The 17,980-nt window shown below is 38.5% G+C and overlaps 1 pseudogene; it reads left to right on the top strand.

Annotated features, from left to right (window-relative positions):
• Positions 1 to 16,020: 16,020 nt before the first annotated feature.
• On the top strand, positions 16,021 to 16,539 carry LOC133250103 (small ribosomal subunit protein eS19-like; annotated as a pseudogene).
• The last annotated feature ends 1,441 nt before the right edge of the window (positions 16,540 to 17,980 follow it).

Genomic DNA, 17,980 nt, shown 5'->3' with positions numbered 1-17,980 from the left:
TACAGCACTGACTTTAATTGCAGCTGTCTAAGGAGATGAGAGAACAAAAAGAGGAGAAAACAGAGCCTGCTAAGATGATGGAATGAACACTCTCAAACACATGAATGTAGATGCACTAAATTTCTAAGTAGTTGAAATGTACATTTGAAAATATGAATACATGTTTTTCAAGACTTCTCAACTTCTTCCAGTAATGGTATAAACTGTGCTCAGAAGGAAAGGAAGGAATTGTTTTGGTCATGTCTATTGATATGTTTCAGGGTTGAGTATAAAATTCCCTCCTACATTGTAAATACAGCTAATTTCTGATGAAATTTATATATGACAAGAGGTTTAAAAAGAAAATGACAATTGAAAAATAATCAAAGAAACTGAGTAAATTCGTCCATACCCTGCTTAAAGCCTTTACATGGCTCCCACCATCCAAGAAGAAAGGTCCCACCCATTGGCATGGCATCAGTGTTCCCTGAGATCGGGCCTCACTACATGCTGTTCAGTCTTCATCTTTAGTGACTCTTGGGTACCAGCCTCCAGGCCTTTGTGTATGCTGTTACCTCTGCCAGGGACACGACTTCTTAAAAAAGCTTTCTTGAAAAAAACGAAATGAAGATGCAACTGCTTCAAATTCTGGCAGAAACAAGATGAGTTTTTTGAGGTGAAGGGTTTGTTCTAATAAGTAGAAATTGTACTAACAGTTTGGAACAAGAAATCTGCACTTGACAATTGAACCATTTAACAAATTATGGCATGTAGAGTTAATTTAAAATGCACAAAGGTAGAAAGTGATTAGCACTATGCCAAAAAGAATTGTGGTCTTTTAAAATTCTATTACTCACCAACCAAATTATAGAAAACTGTGGTTTGCATGTAAGTTATGTCAAGAGCCTCATTTTTTAGTCCTCGTCCTCATTAGCAGTGAGGAAATAAAGAACCGCATTGAAGCTGACATCGTACCCTCTAACCATGACATATTAGAGTATTCGGAATAAACTAGACTGCAGGACTAGCATATACCTTGTGACATGAGGGGTTGCTGTTGTTGAGTCGCTAAGTCACGTCTGACTCTTTTGTGATCCCATGGACTGTAGCCTGCCATGTGACATGAGGGGTACACCTTGAATATTTGCAAATTATAGAAATGACCCTCACAGTTCCTTTATAAATTGGTTTTGACCGAATGTTAATGTACAATCTAGTTACTGAGTAATACATTTTTGAAAGAGTTAAATTCTTCTTGAATCAATACACATACACCTCATGTTCTCAGGCAAACACACATATATACACACACAGACTGAAAGGAGGTTATGCAAAAATAATGCTTTTGAAGTAGCAGTATTTGGGGTTTTATTTAAATCCTCTAGTTTACTGTGTAAAGTAAAAGTACCTACGTAATAAATGGCATGAACCTAAGTCTTACCACACACTGGCTGTATAATTTGTGCTAAGTCATCTTAAGCTTTATTAGCTTCATTTAGAAAATTAAGATCATAATTCTGATCTCACAAGATTGATATGTGGACTAAAAGATATATTTTATTTGAAAGTGCCCTGTAAACTCTAAAGTATGATCCAAAAATAAATTATTATTATAATAGCATTAACATGCAAGTATTCTCTTTTCAAATGTCCCCTCCTTAAAGACAGACCTTCCCTGAGGTCCCTATCAGGGAAAAATCCCACGAAAAACAAACAATTCACCCCAACAATATTATCATCTTTTTCTCTTAGCACTTCTCATTCTCTGAAATCATCATTATAACTAGTACAGATGTTTACTGCTTCCCACTAGAATATAAGCTTCATGAAAGCAGAAGCTTTGTCTGTTGCTGCTGAATCACTAGCTCCTAAGAAGTATCCAGCTCAAAATGGTCACTCAGGAAATATCTAGGAATGCATATACAAATGTAATGTCCTCATCTCTTCAAGGAGTTTTCAACAAAGTGGCCAAAGGAAAGCAAACATATAGTGGATAAACTAACAAGAATCAACTCTCTGAGTGACTCCTAGTTTACACCCGATCCTCAGAATTCAGTGCAGTATCCAAGAGAGTATAGTCTATTTAAGAGACATAATTTTTAGTGCTATCTCCTAGAGCACAAATCTATTCTCACATCGAAATAAGGTGAACTGTAAACTCTACTCTTAAGATGCTGCTTTGTACAACCGTCTGTTCCCGATATTCTTTTCTATTGGTCTAAGTGTTTGTGTTTGTTCATTCCTCTCTAGCGGATTTTAAAATCCAAATCACTGCAGTAATTCATTTTTTATTGTTCTCTTGCTCAGCTTCAACACATGTACAGTAGTAGCGTTCACTCTTCAGGGGGATAATGGCATTTTTGGAGATTTTACTGTAGTCATTACTCTTACTTCTTTATTAAGAGACTTGACTTTAATCTCCTGCTTTAGCTATGTGGTTTATCTTATGAATATTAATATACAACCCAAAGGGATCTATCCAGTGAATGTGAATTAGAAAGGGTTTTTTTATACTGAAGAAACAGAAAGCCATTTTCTGGTGTGCACATCTTTCCAGGGTGTATGAGCTCTAATTTAATCAGCATGTAGTCATCATGTATGCCACCAGCACTCCAGGCCACGAAGTAATTGAAATGATTCAAGCTTGTTTAATAAAGTAATTTCAATTATGGCAGGAGTTGAGTCAGAAAATGTCAGCTGTACAAAGTTTATGCTGCCTGGAATCAGCAATAGGACACTCACTGTTCATAGAGCAAGCACCATTGCAGAAATGAGCTGTCCTTCTTAAGGCTATGAAATACCTTTGTTCACAAGAGATCAGCTTCTCATGGGTGATCTGTTACTCACAGAAGCCACATTTAATTTTGTCTTTAAAATAGTGTAAAGAAATTTACTTATAGTCAGGAACTTAGGACTGAAGGGGTCAGGAAGTTCATCCTCTTCTATCTGAACATAACTGATGGCTGATATTTCACCACAGTCTCTGCCACTCTTTAATGGCTCAAGACAAGTTATCATTTACATTTGCAGTCACTGATGACAACCACGCTACATTCTCTCCATCAGTATACTGACAAGGAGATTCCACAACTTTTTATTATAAAATGTGACTGTGTAAAATATACATTTAAAGTCATTTTTCCATCACCAAATAATACAAAGATATTATAGAAGAATCTGCCTGTGATGCAGGAGATCCAGTTTCAGTCCCTGGGTTGGGAAGACCTCCTGGAGAAGGGCATGGCAATCCACCCCAGTATTCTTGCCTGGAAAATCCCCATGGACAGAGAAGCCTGGCAGGCTACAATCTGTGGGGTCACCAAGAGTCAGACATGACTTAGTGATTAACATTTCCATTTACATAAGTTGACAAAATGGTATTCTCAGTAGTTAATAAATGATAAACATTAAAAGATGCTTGCTCCTTGGAAGAAAAGCTATGACCAACCTAGACAACATATCAAAAAGCAGAGACATTACTTTGACAACAAAGGTCCATCTAGTCAAGGCTATGGTTTTTCCAGTAGTCAGGTATGGATGTGAGAGTTGGACTATAAAGAAAGCTGAGCACCAAAAAATTGATGCTTTTGAACTGTGGTATTGGAGAAGACTCTTGAGAGTCCCTTGGATTGCAAGGAAATCCAACCAGTCCATCCTAAAGGAAATCAGTCCTGAATATTCATTGGAAGGACTGATGCTGAAGCTGAAACTCCAACACTTTGGCCACCTGATGTGAAGAACTGACTCATATGAAAAGACCCTGATGCCGGGAAAGATTGAAGGCAGGAGGAGAAGGGAATGACAGAGAATGAGATGGTTGGATGTCATCACCAACTCAATTGACATGAGTTTGAGCAAGCTCTGGGAGCTGGTGATGGACAGGGAAGCCTGGTGTGCTGCAATCCATGGGGTCACAAGAAGTTGGACACGACTGAGCAACTGAACTGAACTGAAACTCCAACAGGTTTTCCATTCTCTTTCTTCCACTTTCTCTTTTCCATAATTTTCTTTATTCTTCTCAGCTAGTACTTCTAGCACATTTTACCCATTTAAAGGGCTGAGTAGTTCTACTACCCTCAAGATCTTTAATTCCTGAATTATGATGTTATTGTTGTTATTCTTTTATTTATACTTTTCTTTGATTAAGGGACATATTGGTATATAGAAATGATTTGCTTTTTACTTACCATCTTGCAGCTTCCAGTGCTGCTCCTTACCCGTAAATGTTAATTAGTTAAACAGTTGGAACATCTGTTTGCAATTCACCATTGTATAAGCAAGAAGACCTTATTCAATTCTTTTTACTTATGTTTATCTGTTCTTCTCCAAAAAACAATTCTTTCCCACCTGGATCACATTTGGTTTAGATTAATTTTGTTAATGCTGCTAATGTAAACAATGATCTATTTTAGATATGAAGTCATTGTTGCCTCCAAAGACCATAGGCCTCTTGCAGGTTTCATCAGCACTGCCACTGTAGACTCCTCTTTTAATCTAGTTCTGGGAATCAAGACCAAGGGACATTAGAGGTTTGTTATTATTCTAAATGAAGACAACATCTATTCTGAAAATACACCTTTCTAAGTTTCCTCCTACTAAACACATCTCCTAAACTTCAGCTGTCTCATAGATCAAACAATCCAACTTCAGTTGAGACGGTGAGGATATACACTGAGATAGTAATTAGAATAATTAGTGTCCAGTATATTTTTAAAGTACTGTATATGCATGATCATACAGAAAGGTCATCTAATATCCCACCCGAATGAGTAGGAGAATTAAATTTAACCAGACTATATTTTTAACAAAGGCTAAACAATCCCTGAAGTTGAGTATCAGGATTCTCAAGTGAAATTTCCTCTTATGAGTTGGAGGTATATGATTTTTGCTCTGGAAACATTCCAAACATATTGGAAGCCAATGGGATTACATAAGTTAATATATAAATATTTGCTCTCTGCACAACTTTTAGGTTAACCTTTCTTTAAAAATCCTACTTCTAGCTCCTCATTGATATGTTCTGAACCTTAAGTAAGTAATACTCTCAGTTGAAAACTATAAAGAATAAAGAGTTCCTGGTTTATATGGTGCCTTCCCTTTATAATCCTCAAAGAAGTATATAAATGCAAGATCATTATGAGTCCAACCTTATACATGGGGAACTTGAGGCTCAGAGAGAAAAAGTAAGATTATCAAGGTCAAATAGTAGTTGAGTTTGAAAGGACCCAGTCCTCCTAATTTTTAATTTGCCTCGCTTACACAGAAGACCAGGGTAAAGAGAATGTGCTTTTATAAGTATTGACACTAAACTTCCCCTGCTTAGCACTTCAGAAAAAGAGAAGTGAGAAATTAAAGGTTAGAATTCTTTGGGAAGATGAATTGCTTATGACAATGGTATTCTTTGCTAAATAATTTTTATATCATTTCAGAAGAAATCCTCCTATACTCAGAGGATTTCTGATGTACTAAGCTAATGATACCCACTCCTTACTGAATAGCAATATCTACTTCTGTTCTTCTTATGGCTTCAAAAAGAAGTGTTGTTTTTTTTTTCCTTAACATGACATGAAAAGCTTCAAAAAGGTAATAGTTGAATTCAGAGTAGAAATGCAGACAAATTGCTAAAATTGTGAACAGATAAGCTATCTACAGAGTTCTTTCAATGCAAATCTTTCCAAGGAAGAAAATACGACAAAATTAAAAAGTTAAAAAAAAAAAAAAAGTTTCATACTCATGCAATCATCCACAAAGTCCTTGAAGTACTTAGAAACAGTGCCCTGCTCAATTCCTTAGAGGGCTTCCCAGGGGGTGCCAGCATAAGGAGCCAACCTGCCAATGTAGGTAGACATAAGAGACACGGGTTCAATCCCTGAGTCAAGAAGATCCCACAGAAGGTGAGCATGGCACCCACTCCAGTATTCTTACCTGGAGAATTCCATAGACAGAGGAGCCTGGTGGGCTGCAGTTCATAGTGTCACACAGAGTCGGACACAACTGAAGCAACTTAGCATGCATGCACCAATTCTTATGGAGCAACTGGACAAAGAAGAATGATGTGTAAACCCTCAGAGGTGCAGTAGGCGGTGTCAGCCTCTCCTGTCTTCCATCTGGCTTCTGAGTTAATGAGAATTTACCACAACTCAGGAGATCTTTGTCCACAACTTTACAACTACAGGCAATATTAGAACCCATGTGTCCTGGTGCTACATTATTGTTGCCTTCGAAATAACATCTCAATTCAGAGAGTACACCATAGTTCTATAAGCATATATGCTGTCTGATGAAGTCACACCTAGAGGATTGATCATGATAATAATGATGGAGAATAAAATTAAATTCTTTAACTTACTGAAATTTACAATTGTGATTTGAAGACACATCTGATAACCTATAGCCTAGTCTGAATAATAACCACACTCTTTAAGCTCCTTTTTTGCCCACTCTCAGTAGTAAACTTTAACTTCTACTTTAGAGTCAATAATGTCAATGTCATTCAGCTAAAGTTATTTTCTACTCACCCTCTCCCACATAGCCATGCATGCAACCTCGACACATGTACCTGCATCCACACCCAGTCATACCTCCGACTCTCACTTGTGGGGGAAAACTTTCCCTTCCTCTGATCAGAGGAATTGATGTCATCAAAACCTGTCTTTCTGAGAGAAGTGCTAAATATCGATGATTGTCAAGCAATCATTTTGATATAGTTCAACACTGAATTTGTACAACCGATGCTGTTCTTGCCTCTCCTTCATGGTAACTATGAAAGTTGCATGAATACTCCCAGTGTCAGAACCTCTATTATTGTAACTATTATTACTATGCAGAATGGGTTGTTGATAGAAGTTTGTGGATAATGATGATAGCAAGTACTCTTTGAGAGTGAAAACTGCGATAGAGCTTTTCTGTTTTGGAGTATTCATTCCTGAAAATTTGGAGAGGGTAGGTCTTTTGGGGCCACTAGGAAAGAAACTATATACTTTTATAGAAATAAAATGAGATTTGAATTAACATCAAGAGAACCTCTGTACAGAAAATTAAGTAACCAGAAGCAAAAATTGGATATGAGAAGAAAAATTCAGTCTTGGTCTTTTCACTGGCTATAGAGAGAAGGGCATGTTTTAGACTAGATGTATAAAACACACTTTAGAGAATATTCAGCACCACCAAGTGGAATAGTTTTCTTCCCCTCCAGCTGTCTCCCAGAGTCACTCCGCATACTTAGTTGCTCAGCCATGTCTGACTGAAACCCCTTGGATTGTAGCCAACCATGCTCCTCCATCCATGGGATTTTTCAGGCAAGATTACTGGAATGGGTTGCCATTTTCTTCTTCCAGAGGATCTTCCTAACCCAGGGATTAAACCCAGGTCTTCTGTGTCTCCTGCATTGCAGGCAGATTCTGTACCCACTGAGCCGTCAGGGACTTCCCAAGTTCTTCCAAATAAAGGTGACAGAGGATAAGATGGTTGGATGGCATCACCAACTCGATGGACATGAGTCTGAGCAAGCTCTGGCAGTTGGTGATGGACAGGGAAGCCTGGTGTGCTACAGTGCATGGAGTCACAAAGAGTTGGACACAACTGAACGACTAAGCTGACTGTCCCAACTCAGGCAGCAACCACCCTGATCACTAAATCCTCCCTCAGCATTGAAGACATGCTCATTTTTTAAAGCCATTCCTGGTATAAATACCAAAAGCTATCAAACTCCACAAAACACAGGAATGAATCCCTTCTCCCAGAGAATGCATGTGACCATAAATGACATGCCCAACATTAGGGACTATAGATCAGCGTGACCTTCAGCAGTTATTCTGCCCCATCCCAGAAAAGACTTCAAGGCAGAAGTGCCCCTCATACTCTCCATCTGGCAGTAAATGGGATCTGCTTGTGTATTAGACTTGTAGTTACCAGGCCCATGTTTGTGCAGCTAAAGGTATTTTTCTAGCATCTATCACTTTAAGAAAAAGGCCTTCATAAAAATTGCTCACTCTTATACAATCCACTACAAAATCCACTAATTTCCTCTATCCATTCATCTTTCAGAAATCCTATATCCAAGACAAATGGGATTTAGTATAGCATGCTTTCAATGAGCAAGACTATTTTAAGAACTCTATTCATCAGTTCTCAATAAATATTATGATACTAGCACTTAGGCATTCTAAAGTGACTTTCCTGAGCAGATCTCAAGCTCTTTAGCAACACAAATGCATTAAACTTCCTAATTCCCTTGCAAAAACAAGCTAAGAAGCCAGAGCTAAAACATGATTTTACAATGCAACTTCATGGCAGGTTACCTGGAAATAGCCCCTCTTTTAAGAGAAAAAAGGGTAGGGAGGGAATTATGGTAACTGCAAAAAGATTAGAGTACTAGCACTCTCTCATCCATTTCCAAGCCAAGTTTACCAGGAAATGTTGGGTAACCGTAAAGGATTCACTTGCTTGTCATTCAGTTATTTCAGAACTGTTTATTAAAGCTATACTGTGCTGGGCATTGGATTAGACCCTGGGGATATAATGGGGGAAAAAGCTATTTCCATCTAAAGTATGCAGTAAGTAGAGCAAAAATAGCTATTAAAAAAAAAAGGCAATAAAAGACCATGTAATAAGTAAAGTATATGTAGAATGTAGAGATAGCACATAGGCAACAGTGGATAACTTCCTTTGTGTAAGGGAATGAGAAGATATTCCAGAAAAAATTGCCCTAAGATGCAATATCCAACATGGAAGATTGAGTAGGAGTTTGACAGTATTGTTAGTATTCTCTTTCCAAAGAAAAGGCATCCCTGTTGATAGGAATGAATGGGTTGCAACAAATCTTTGTGGCTTCCCTGAAGATAGACTGAAAGATCTGTGTCTTTTAGAAGACAATGGCCCTACTTCAACTGTAGTCTTATGAGGACCTAACCAGGAAATCACAAAAAGTACCTATTTTTATAAAGATAGAACATCTTTATAGTCTCCATTTCTTCTCCTCTCACAGCTGCTTACAAAGCAAAGATGGAATTAAAGCAGGAAAAACATGCTGCCCTCTCATTTTACAAATGAGAAAATTACATCCCCAGGAAGTTAAAAGTTTTCCCTCAAACTTGCAAATTATTAAAGTCCAAAACCCAGAGAAACCAGTCATTTTGAACTCTTATTATATTGAGAACCTAAAGTTTATAGGTCACTCGATTTAACAGTCACATGCTCAAAAGTGAATCATACCTGTCCTTACTTTGCATAGACTATGAGATGTTTCAGAGAAGGCAATGGCAACCCACTCCAGTACTCTTGCCTGGAAAATCCCATGGATGGAGGAGCCTGGTAGGCTGCAGTCCACAGGGTTGTGAAGAGTCAGACACGAATGAGCGACTTCACTTTCACTTTTCACTTTCATGCATTGGAGAAGGAAATGGCAACCCACTCTAGTGTTCTTGCCTGGAGAATCCCAGGGACAGGGGAACCTGATGGGCTGCTGTCTATGGGGTCTCACAGAGTCGGACCCAACTGAAGCGACTTAGCAGCAGCAGCAGCAGCATGAGATGTTTAAGGGCAAGATAGAATAAGTTTTGCAGTAGAAAAAAGTAAACCTGAAAATCATAATTGTTAAAGGCAAGAAAAGTTTATTTTTCACTCACACGATGTCTAGTGTACATGGTGGGAAATTTCATCTCACTTCCACTGACTGGGGGATTGAGACTGCATCTTCTGATGGCATCATCTCAGTATTTGACTTCCAAGGTTGCCATAACAGAGTGAGAGAGAGAGAGATGGTGGTAGCACATCAACTTTGTCTCAGCCCAGTTAAACTTTCACAGTCTGTTGGTCAGAACAAGTCATATGGCCCCAACCCAACTGCAAATGAAACTGGAAAATAAACAGAATTATGAATGCACAATGACTCTCCAGAACTAGCACAGTGTATGGTACAGAATGTGTGCCTATTTGTACACTGGATGAATAAACAAATGAAGACCCTACTATAGTCAAGGTACTTTTTCAGCACTATCCAGAGATACAAAGATATGCAAGCAATACTTACTGTGTTCACTGAGCTGAGAACCTAACAGTGAAATTAATAACAAATACACACCCTAACCAAATAAATAATCCATCCATAGCAATGGGGACTAAATAACAAGTGAGTAAACTTCAACATAAAAGAAAAGGAGGGGAAAAGGGGGAAGTCAAAATTTAGGGTGGTCTAGAAATCCAGTCCTCTATTTATTTATATCCTAAACCTAAAACACTTCTCTCAAAAGATACAAAAGCCATTTGCTTCAGAATATTATTTTAACCTGAAGAACAAGAAAAATTATGAAGTAATAAAATATAGCTCTAAAAGTTTCAGAATCCAGTTGTAAACATGGAGACAGTTTTGTTTGGGAATCATTTCCAACATTGTTTTTCTTTAGATAAACAGTACATTTCCAGAACTGAGAATTTTCTATTTTATATTAATTTACAATAAACTCATACCAGGGCAAGTGACCTGACCCCCACTAAGATATATCCAGATTTCTTTATTGTTGTAGCAATAGGAAGGTGACTGCCAAGGGACAACAGAGGACATTCTTCATAGAAATTCCATGGAATTTTGAGAAATATATGAATCACTGGAAATTTTTTTATCATTTCTGGCCAAATGATGGCCCTTTTTTACTAGATGCTATTAACTTTGGGGCTTTCCTGAGCTCTCAGTGGTTACGAATTTGCCTACAATACAGGAGATGGAGGAGACGCGGATTCAATCCTCTGAAGGATGAAACGGCAACCCACTCCAGTATTCCTGCCTGACAAATCCCATAACGTAGGAGCCTAGAGGGCTACGGTCCAAAGTGTCACAAAGAGTCAGACATGACTGTGCATCTGAGCCATACATAATTAACTTTAACTATAGGAAAGTATGACCAGTGCATTTTCTTGGCAAAACTCTATTAGTCTTTGCCCTGCTTCATTCCGTGTTCCAAGGCCAAATTTGCCTGTTACTCCAGGTGTTTCTTGACTTCCTACTTTTGCATTCCAGTCCCCTATAATGAAAAGGACATCTTTTTTGGGTGTTAGTTCTAAAAGGTCTTCTAGGTCTTCATAGAACCACTCAACTTCAGCTTCTTCAGCGTTACTGGTTGGGGCATAGACTTGGATTACTGTGATACTGAATGGTTTGTCTTGGAAACGAACAGAGATCATTCTGTCATTTTTGAGATTGCATCCAAGTACTGCATTTTGGACTCTTTTGTTGACCATGATGGCCACTCCATTTCTTCTGAGGGATTCCTGCCCACAGTAGTAGATATAATGGTCATCTGAGTTAAATTCACCCATTCCAGTCCATTTCAGTTCGCTGATTCCTAGAATGTTGACATTCACTCTTGCCATCTCTTGTTTGACCACTTCCAATTTGCCTTGATTCATGGACCTGACATTCCAGGTTCCTATGCAATATTGCTCTTTACAGCATCGGACCTTGCTTCTATCACCAGTCACATCCACAGCTGGGTATTGTTTTTGCTTTGGCTCCATCCCTTCATTCTTTCTGGAGTTATTTCTCCACTGATCTCAGTAGTATATTGGGTACCTACTGACCTGGGGAGTTTCTCTTTCAGTATCCTATCATTTTGCCTTTTCATACTGTTCATGGGTTTCTCAAGGCAAGAATACTGAAGTGGTTTGCCATTCCCTTCTCCAGTGGACCACATTCACCTTTGACTGTGTGGATAACAATAAACTGTGGAAAATTCTGAAAGATATGGGAATACCAGACCACCTGATCTGCCTCTTGAGAAATTTGTGTGCAGGTCAGTAAGCAACAGTTAGAACTGGACATGGAACAACAGACTGGTTCCAAATAGGAAAAGGAGTTCGTCAAGGCTGTATATTGTCACCCTGTTTATTTAACTTATATGCAGAGTACATCATGAGAAACGCTGAACTGGAAGAAACACAAACTGGAATCAAGATTGCCGGGAGAAATATCAATAACCTCAGATATGCAGATGACACCACCCTTATGGCAGAAAGTGAAGAGGAACTCAAAAGCCTCTTGATGAAGGTGAAAGTAGAGAGTGAAAAAGTTGGCTTAAAGCTCAACATTCAGAAAACGAAGATCATGGCATCTGGTCCCACCACTTCATGGGAAATAGATGGGGAAACAGTGTCAGACTTTATTTTTCTGGGCTCCAAAATCACTGCAGATGGTGACTGCAGCCATGAAATTAAAAGACGCTTGCTCCTTGGAAGGAAAGTTATGACCAACCTAGATAGCATATTCAAAAGCAGAGACATTACTTTGCCAACAAAGGTTCGTCTAGTCAAGGCTATGGTTTTTCCTGTGGTCATGTATGGATGTGAGAGTTGGACTGTGAAGAAGGCTGAGTGCCAAAGAATTGATGCTTTTGAACTGTGGTGTTGGAGAAGACTCTTGAGAGTCCCTTGGACTGCAAGGAGATCCAACCAGTCCATTCTGAAGGAGATCAGCCCTGAGATTTCTTTGGAAGGAATGATGCTAAAGCTGAAACTCCAGCACTTTGGCCACCTCATGCGAAGAGTTGACTCATTGGAAAAGACTCTGATGCTGGGAGGGATTGGGGGCAGGAGGAGAAGGGGATGACAGAGGATGAGATGGCTGGATGGCATCACTGACTCGATGGACATGAGTCTGAGTGAACTCCGGGAGTTGATGATGGACAGGGAGGCCTGGCGTGCTGGGATTCATGGGGTCGCAAAGAGTCGGACACGACTGAGCAACTGATGTGATCTGATCTGATCTGATAGGAAATTATTTTGAACCAACTATAGCAACATTTATAGCAACATTTTATCCCAATCTCAAGTTCAAAGTTTTGCAGATACCTGCAAACTGATGGAACATTTCTGAAAAACCAACTTGGCAATATGAATGATTAGTCTTTAAAATGTTCATATGTTATGACAAGTAATTTCCTTTATAAAAATCAATCCTAAAGTAATGATGACAAAGATTTCATCATGAGGATATTCATGCAGCACTATTTATCAATGGGGAAAACATCAGACAACTTAAATGTCTAATTTTGGAGAAAAGATTAAGCAAATTAAGTTACGTCTATATATGGAGGTATTATACATCTATTAAAACAGATGATTAAAATTCATCATTATCTATCAAAAATTTTAATGATTAGTCCTTTGAGCCAGCATTTTCACTCCTAGATTTCTATACTACAGAAAAGCTTTACAGATGTGCAAAATGTATTTGCAAAGATGTTTGCTGCAGCATTTTTTTTAATATCAAACATTGAAAAACTTGGATTAGAGACTATCTAAATAAAGATAAATCTACAAATTCTAACAGAGAAAGTTCAAATTTTACTAATATTAAGGGAAAAAAAGTAGTAAAACAACAAATGAACTAAAATCTCATTTTGAAAAAAAAAAAAAGGGTTATCTATTTATAGACCAATAACTTAGGTCTGGTTGGGGAAGTGGCTTTCTTTCCTTAATTTTATTCAGCTGTGTGTTAACATTATATCATAAGTATGTGTTGCTTTAATTTACATTTAATTTTTTCATTTTAAAACCTAATAATGATTAGGTTTCCAGGGGCTTCCAAGGTGGCTCAGTAGGTGAAGTCTGACTATAGTGTAGGAGATGCAGGAGATGTGGGTTCAGTCCCTGGGTCAGGAAAATTCCTGGAGGAGGAAGGGGCAAACCACTCTAGTATTCTTGCCTGGAGAATCCCATGGACAGAGGAACCCGGTGGGCAACAGTCCATAGGGTCACAAAGAGTTGGACACAACTAAAGCAACTGAGCATGCACACACAGGCACAATGATATAAAGAGAGACAAAAAGAAAAGATTATTTTAGTTATATGAAAAAAAAGCTACAACAGAATGTTAAAATTAAAACACAGGCAAATATAATATTGTGTGTATACTATTATGTAAAGTATATAAAACTATCATGGTAAAAACACTGGACATGTATATCTGTAGATAGACAGAGATCAGAATATTAATAGTGATTTCCTCTTGGTAGTAGGATGGTTGGTGGGAAGACTGATAGAAACATAATTCTGCTTCCTACATTTTTATGTACATTTTGTAATTGTGTAATCAGGGAATGGGAAAGAGCTAAAAAACAGAAACACGTATTTAAACAAGAAAAAACATCAAGGTCAGCATAAATCAGAAAGGATCAGAGAGGCAGCACTATTTTCCCTACAGATGCTCCTTATTAAAATCCTTTCCTTTCAATTAGGTCATCCATCTTTTCACTCCATGTTTTCATATAAATAAATAAAACCACTTGGTCCTTGAAACCAACAGATGCAACTAGAATGATGTACAACTAATTTTTCTCTAGCCCTTGTAGTCTTAAAACATAGCCACAAAGTTTTTGATACTTCTCTCATTAACATGTGAATTATAACCCCACCCCCCTTGAACTGAGTCAAGTTTGTGACTACTTTAATGAATAGAACTTGTAGAAGTGATCCTATATACATTGGAGGCTAGGTCATAAAAGCTCATACAGATCTTTCTTTCTCCTCTGAAACACTCTTGGAGCCCCAAGTGTGAAGTCTGACTGCTCTGAGGCCACCATGTTGTGAAGAGGTCCAAATCACATGGGAAGGACAACAAGTAGTCCGACCAATCAACCATACCAGGTGAGTCATGCCTTCCATTTATCCCAACCCAATCCATCTATCCAGTGCCAGCATGTAAGTGAGGAGGCCTCCAGATGATTCAAATTCCCAGACATCTGAGTCTTCCCAAGTGAGACCCTCCAGACATCATGGAGCCAAGACAAGACAGTCTATGCTCTGTCCAAGTCCCTGACCCAGAGAAACCATGCACAGGTAAAATAGTATTATTTTACTCCTACACATTTTGGAATGATTGTGAAACATCAGTAGATAAGTGAAACATGTCTTCCCCTGGTACATAGACATACATATGATTTTTTAACACATTATTAACTGGGGTATTTCAACACTGGTGGCATTAGTACATCTCCAGTCAATAATGTGTTAATAAATAGTCAATCTATAGATTCAATGCAATCAATCCATATCAAAAAACTAATGGTATTTTTCACATAATTAGAACAAATAATACAAAAATTTTATGGAACACAAAAGACCCCAAATAGCCAAAACAATCTTATATTAAAGGACAAAACTTATCATGCTCCGTGATTTCAAAATATACTACAAAGCTAAATAATTACAGGAATCAAAACAGTATGGTGCTGGCACACAGACAAACATATAAATCAACAGAACATAATAGAGGGTCCAAATAAACCCACACATATACGGGCAATCCATCTACAACCAAGGATGCAAAAATACAAAAAGACAGCCTCTTTAATAAGTGATTCTGGGAAAACTGTACAGCTACATACAAAAGAATCAAAATGAACTATGTCCTCAAATCATATACAAAAATAAAATGGATTAAAGAGTTAAATGTAAGACCTGAAACCATAAACTTCCAAAAGAAAACATCGACAATATACTCTGACACGGATCTTAGCAATATGTATTTTTTGGATATCTCCTCAGGCAAGGAAAATTAAAGCAAAAGTTAATACTGTTCTATGTTTCATATAAAAGTTCATTGTTAAGAGAGTAAATCCTAAGAGTTCTCATGACAAGAAAAACAAATTTCTGTTTCTTTAATGTTTTATCTATATGAAATAATGGATGTTCACTAATAATTTCATGATATATGTATTAATAAGTTTATGCTGTACACCTTAAACTTACACAGTGTTGTATGTCAATCATACTTCAATAAAACTGGAAGAAAGAAAACAGTCAATAATATTTTTCTTAATATAGAAATAAACTTTTCAAGAGTTTTCTACTTGCTTTGAGTACCATTGAAATTATATAGTTCTGGTAAGAAGAGTGCTCCGGAACGACCCGGGCGCGCGGAGTCGGGGCTCGGTTTCCGAGCCCGAGGCACGTGCCTGGGAGCTCCGGGGCACCCGCGTGGGGCCGTCCCGCCCCCTAGAGCCGCGGCCACGTGCGAGCAGCAGGTCCGGACATGTCTGACCCGCACGGTCCGGAAACCGCGGCTGGGCCAGATGCCTGGAGTTACTGTAAAAGATGTCAACCAGCAGGAGTTCGTCAGAGCTCTGGCAGCCTTCCTCAAAAAGTCCGGGAAGCTGAAAGTCCCTGAATGGGTGGACACCGTCAAGCTGGCCAAGCATAAAGAACTTGCTCCCTACGATGAGAACTGGTTCTACACACAAGCTGCTTCCACGGCACGGCACCTGTACCTCCGGGGTGGCGCTGGGGTTGACTCCATGACCAAGATCTATGGGGGGCGCCAGAGGAATGGCGTCATGCCCAGCCACTTCAGCAGAGGCTCCAAGAGCCGGTCCTCCAAGCCCTGGAGGGGCTGAAAATGGTGGAAAAGGACCAAGATGGGGCCGCAAACTGACGCCTCAGGGACAGAGAGATCTGGACAGAATCGCTGGACAGGTGGCAGCTGCCAACAAGAAGCATTAGAACAAATGATGCTGGGTTAATAAATTGCCTCGTTCGTAAAAAAAAAAAAAAGAAAAAGAAAGAAAGAAATTATATAGTTCTTTATTCATTGTCTGAATGAGTCATTAAATGGATCATTTTTACATTTGTTTCTAAGTTACACATTTTGATAGTCACAAAAGTATTACTCTTCCTCTTCCAGTTATTTGAATATAATTCTCAAATACAACAGTGGATCACAACAAACTATGGAAAATTCTTAAAGATGTGGGAATACTAAACTATCTTACCTGTCTCCTGAGAAACCAGTATGCAGATCAAGAAGCAAGGAGCAGTTAGAACATGGAACAACTGACTGGTTCCAAATTGGGAAAAGAGTACAACAAAGCTATATATCGTCGCCCTGCTTACTTAACTTCTATGCAGAGTACATGCAAAATGCCACGCTGGCTGAATCACAAGCTGGAATCAAGATTACCAAGAGAAATATCAACAACCTCAGATATGCAGATGATTCCATTCTAATGGCAGAAAGTGAAGAGGAACTAAAGAGTCTCTTGATGAGGGTGAAAGAGGAGAGTGAAAAACCTGGCTTAAAACTCAATATTCAAAAAACTAAGATCATGGTATCTGATCCTATCACTTCACAGAAAATAGAACGGGTAAAAGTGGAAACAGTGACAGATTTTCTTTTCTTGGGCTCCAAAATCACTATGGATGATGACTGCAGCCACTAAATTAAAAGTGTCATAGCATTCCTTCAAGCTATGACAAACCTAGACTGTGTATTAAAAAGCAGAGACATCACTTTGCTGACAAAGGTCCATACAGTCAAAGCCATGGTTTTTCCAGTAGTCACATATGGATGTGGCAGTTGGATCACAAAGAAGGCTGAAGGCTGAAGAATTTATGCTTTCAAATTGTGGTGCTGGAAAAGATTCTTGAGAGTCCCTTGAACTGTAAGGGAATCAAGCCAGTCAATCCTAAAGGAAATCAACCCTGAATATTCACTGAAGCTGAAGCTCCAATACTTTTGGCCATTTGATGCAAACAAGCTAACTTTTCAACTTCATGAAAAGACCCTGATGCTGGGAAAGATTGAGGGCAAAAGGGGAAGGGGGCAATGGAGGATGAGATGGTTGAAAGGCATCACCAACTCAGTGGGTGTGAATTTGAGCAAACTCTGGGAGATAATGGAGGACAGAGGAGCCTGGCATGCCACAGTCCATGGAGTCATAGAGTCTGACACAACTTAGTGACTGAACAATAACAAGAATAATAAAAGTTAGCATATATAGAATATTTTCAAGACTTTTTCATAAACTCTAATTGAGTTTAAACCTCCCATTATTTTGATTCATTAGATATCATTAGTATCTTCCCATTTTTAAGTAAGAGGAATTAAGTAATTTACCCAAGGGCACAGACTGGTAAATGGCAAATCCAGGATTCAACCCAGGCAGAGTCCAGCCAGAACCTTTGCTTTTTTTTTTTTTCCTTTTATTCTTTTTTTTTTAATTTTATTTTATTT

This window comes from Bos javanicus, chromosome 6 (assembly GCF_032452875.1).
Source record: "Bos javanicus breed banteng chromosome 6, ARS-OSU_banteng_1.0, whole genome shotgun sequence".
In the NCBI taxonomy this organism is placed as follows: domain Eukaryota; kingdom Metazoa; phylum Chordata; class Mammalia; order Artiodactyla; family Bovidae; genus Bos; species Bos javanicus.
The sequence above is the reverse complement of the archived record's forward strand: the minus strand, read 5'-3'. Positions and strand labels throughout refer to the sequence as shown.